The sequence below is a fragment of the Malus sylvestris genome, chromosome 14, assembly GCF_916048215.2.
Source record: "Malus sylvestris chromosome 14, drMalSylv7.2, whole genome shotgun sequence".
In the NCBI taxonomy this organism is placed as follows: domain Eukaryota; kingdom Viridiplantae; phylum Streptophyta; class Magnoliopsida; order Rosales; family Rosaceae; genus Malus; species Malus sylvestris.
This window is the reverse complement of record NC_062273.1, coordinates 9,840,592-9,845,403: the sequence shown is the minus strand read 5'-3', so window position 1 is coordinate 9,845,403 and position 4,812 is coordinate 9,840,592. Positions and strand designations below refer to the sequence as shown.

The window sequence follows — 4,812 nt, the reverse complement described above, 5'->3', positions numbered from 1 at the left end:
TTCAATTCCCTGACGTTGATTCACCTTCAGCAACGACCTCCCAGCCCCCCATTGCAGCAGCTAAAACCTCCCAGCCCCCCAATGCAGCAGCAACACCACCAGCAGGCAATTGTGACGTGGACAACTACATATTCTAGGATTTTTTAAATTGTTTCAAATTTTAAAATATTTCTTTCCGTTGTATGTACATTTTCAATAATTTTTATTGATTCAATATTCTTCTTTACATTTTCCGTTTTTAATTTCATTAAATTAATTTATACATAAAACAATATTAGCAACATTTAAAAGGAAAAAATAAATAAAAATTATTTTAAAAAATTAATTTTAAAATTTGACTGCAACAACCTTATGTCCATAGCTCAAGGGTCTAGGGGTCGAACCCAAGTTTCGTCGCTCGGAGTATAACGTGCAACGAACAATCATTCATCGCTCTTAGTTTCGCATAACGACCACCTGATCCGTCGCGCAACATTCATTTCGCGCGACGAAGAACTTTCATCCGTCGCTCAATGTTTGAAAAACTTTCATCCGTCGCACACTGTTTGACGTTGCGAGTTTTGCGCTACATAATTTGTGCAACTTTGAGGCTATTTTCCGACCATCTCCAGCAACCATTGGGCTTCGATAGGTATAATCTTATTCTACACTTTCCTATCTTCATTTTGATATATTATGGGTCGAATTTGGTTAAAAAACAATTGTGTTACTAAGCTTTGAAAATTGCCCAAACTTCCGACCAAGAGCTCTGGGATACTTAATGGAGTTTTTAACGGAATGACCAAAATGATGGATGATGGACAATCTCAGGGACCATTTTTATCGATTTGGAATCTCAGGGACCAAAGTGATGAGTTATGCAAATCTCAGGGACCATTTTGGCGATTTACCCCTATAAAATATAATCAAAATCGGACTTAAAATAATTTTTAAATCGTGATTTTTTGTTTTATAACCGTCAAAAAGTTTTGTCCCGTTACTTGACCTTTGAATGTTTGTTTTTTGTAATTTTTGGCGTATGAGATCTCAAAGTACATACAAACATGTTTGACGGTTGGATCTTTGAAACTAGTTTTGTAGAATGTGTATCCTAGCAAAACTATAGATTCACTAACAGTAAAGAGTTTCATACTTTCATTAAGTATAACATAAGATTTTATGGTATCCACTAGTGTAAATATTTTAAATTGAAGATCGAGTTCATTCATTGTATTCATATAAGATCAAGGAGTGTAGCTGTAAAAAATCGTCAAAATCAGAATTATAATAGCCGTTAAATCGTGATTTTTCGTTTATAACCGTTGAAAAGTTGTCCCGTTACTGAATTTTTTTTTTTTTTTTTGTGATTTTTGGCATATGTGATCTCGAAGCATATACAAACAAGTTTGACGGTTGGATCGTTGAAATTAGTTTCATAGAATTCGTATCCCATCAAGTTCAATGGTATACATATACGCCAAACTTGTTTTGATGGGATACGCATTCTACGAAACTAATTTCAACGATCCAACCGTCAAACTTGTTTATATATGCTTCGAGATCACATACGCCAAAAATCGAAAAAAAACAAACATTCATAGATTAAGTAACGGGACAAAACTTTTCGATGGTTATAAATGAAAAGTTATGATTTAACGGTTATTTTAACTCCGATTTTGATGATTTTTTACAGCTACACTCCTTGACCTTATATGGATACAATGAATAAATTCGATCTTCAATTTAAAATATTTACACTAGTGGATAACACAAAATCTTATGTTATACTTAATGAAAGTGTAAATAAACTCTTACGTGTTAGTGAATCTACCGTTTTGATGGGATACGCATCCTAGGAATCTAATGTCAACGATCAAACCATCAAACTTGTTTATATATGCTTCAAGATTGCATACGCCAAAAATTGAAAAAAATAAACATTCAGAGATCAAGTAATGAGACAAAACTTTTCCACGGTTATAAACGAAAAATCACGATTTAACGGTTATTTTAACTCCGATAGTGTATAAAGACCATTAATCTGTCACTTACAACCGACATCGGGTTTCAAAATATTAAAAAAATAAAATCTATGTCGCTCAGAACCGACGCAGGTTTTAAAATATTTAAAAACAATAATTGGTGTCGCTTAAAAGTGACACCAATACTTTATGTCGCTTAAAAAGCAACACTATTTTTTTTTTTAAGCTACACCATTATTTAAAAATTATTAAAATGTATGTAGGTTATAAGTGACATTAAATGTTTACGTAGGTTAAAAACAACATAGACAGTTTATGATGCTTACAAGCGACAGTAAATCCGAAGTCATGTTCAGTAGGTGTGATAGTAAATCCGACGTCATGTTCAGTAGGTGTCACAAATGTCTTGTCCACCACTAATATTATATTAAAGCGACACTACCTAGGGGTGGGTTCGATTCCGTTCGGTTCGGTTTTTTGCCAAAATCAGAAATCAAGCCAAAATTACTGTTCGATTCGGTTCTGTTCGGTTTTTCTCGGTTCGGTTTCGGCCCGGTTCGGTTTTTTTTTTTTTTTTTTGAAAAATGAAAACAAAATTGAAATCTAAAATTTTAACATCTCCAACACAATTATAACATAAGCATTCTAACACAATGAAAATAAAGGTAGTCCTGAATCTGAATCATGTTGCTCCGTATATTTCATTGTCGTGCTCTGTATGTTTCATTAGGATTTTAACAAAATCTATAGCTGACTTTAGCTAAGTTCCACATTGTTGCTCTATTTGTTGACTCAACAGCAATCAACATAATGTGACTCAGCACATACAGAAATTGGAAAGCATCAATAATTGATCTTCATTTTAACCAAGGAAAGCCAGAAGAGTATCAGAATATATACACATATATATATATATATATCAGAACTATCAAACTTGAAGAGGTAAATAATACATTTGATCTCTTTAGTACACTCACAAATTTACAAATAAAAAATATACGAAAATGTATACCGACAAATTTAGATACATGCAGAGAAGAATATTATCAAGGGACTAAGTATCCAGCACCAGCAGAACTAAAATCAAGCATCCACCAGAATTACCGACGATCGGATTGACTGATATAACTACAAAAGGATCTATCAAAAACTTTTCGAATTGATGGGGTAAAAATATTACCAGCTTGACATATTACCCCAAAAACAAAATGATAAGTCAAACATGATCAAATTTGTACACAAATTAAGACGAAAAAACTGCAAAAGAAGCTCAAAAATCCAACTGTGTAACAAGTAAGCAAAGTTCCCAACTCAAATTTAGCATGCAAATTAAACAAATGGACTTAAATATTGAAATTTTCTCTACACCTACCTACTTCAGAACCCCAAAATTAGCTTCAACTAATAGTGTTCAGAAATAGCATACCCAAAACAAATCGCAAAACCCATGAAATTACAGAACCCATGAAATTGAAAATAAAATCTGCAAAACCCATAAAATTAAGAACAAAATCTGTAAAACATGAGAGAAATTACCTTGCAAAGAAAGGAAGTCGTGGGTTGAGATTCGAAAAGGCGAGAGGAAGTCACGGGTCATGGGGGTGAGAGAATGAGAGTGAGACGGCGAGTCGGCAACACTTGCAAATCGACGAGATATGAGACGGGTCGCAGGTTGCTGGGAGTGGGAAGGAAGAAAACGAAGAACGGCGGAGCTGGGAGTGGGAAGGAAAGGGTCGAGTCGTCCAGAGTATAGAGGAGTGGGATATGGGAATGAAAAATTGAAAGGGTGTGGCTGCTACAACTAGTGGCTAGGGTTAAAGGGATAAAAATAAAAAAAATTCTTCGAAATCCGGAGGCATGAAGGCTTGAACCCATGCGCTCCAGCTTGAAAAGTTCCACTGAAACCAACTTGGAAAGAAGTTCTGTTTTGTTATTATTGTATGACTAAACTATTTATAAATATTGAAAAAATAATTAAATATATATATATCGGTTCGGTTTCCGAACCTCAAAAACTGAAACCGAACTGGTCAAATTCGGTTCGATTTTTTTTTGTTCGATTTTTTTCGACCGCGGTCCGGTTCGGTTTTCAGTTTTTGAACCCACCCCTAACATCACCTAGTGACACAAGAAGTCCATTTTGTAGTAGTGCATGTACTATACATATGATGTGCATGTTGTGTGCATATAGTGTATACGGTGGTAACGTCACAGGTGATGACATCATTTTTCTAATTTCGAATAAAGAGTTATGAGCTCTGGGTTTTTCTATTGACTCAGATCTGTGAGCATATCATGTGCATGTCACTAGAAATAGACGATTTTTAATGGGATTTCCAGAAGCTAGGTTCAGGTCAAAGATTTGTAAACTACAGATCTCTAAGGGATTTCTGGAATCTAGGCGTGCACATATCTCCCAACGCCATTAATTGCCCGATGCACGTCCACAACAAAACCGACGTCGTTGCACATATTGATACAAATAACAAATTTGAGATTTTTTTCGAACTTTGAAATTGGTACCTGGTGGAATAACTTACAATTTAAAATCTATATACATGCTTGTCTGCTTAATCAACAATACTCATCAACTAACATCAAATATGTTAGTTTATTCACAGCGGGAGTAGTTAAGTTTAAGCTCAGTTTACTAAAATGTTCTGTATTAACTAAGATCCATTTTAGTGTACATTTTAACTCTGTCAATCTTAGTTGCATGGACTTATCTTTGCAAATAATAATGAACATATAACACAAGCAAAGGGTGAGATAAGTAAACTAAAAAAACAATAAATTGCAAGGGGTGTTTTTGGCCAAAAAAACCCATCTCTAGGTTAAAAAACCGGGGACT

The 4,812-nt window shown here is 34.5% G+C and overlaps 1 long non-coding RNA gene across 1 annotated transcript; it reads right to left on the bottom strand.

Annotated features, from left to right (window-relative positions):
- Positions 1 to 2,887: 2,887 nt before the first annotated feature.
- Positions 2,888 to 3,739, bottom strand: LOC126599416 (uncharacterized). The gene is made up of 2 exons (XR_007615117.1): positions 3,498 to 3,739; positions 2,888 to 3,080 (listed from the first exon to the last, which is right to left on the bottom strand). It is a non-coding gene; the product is annotated as an uncharacterized LOC126599416 (long non-coding RNA).
- Between the last annotated feature and the right edge of the window lie 1,073 nt (positions 3,740 to 4,812).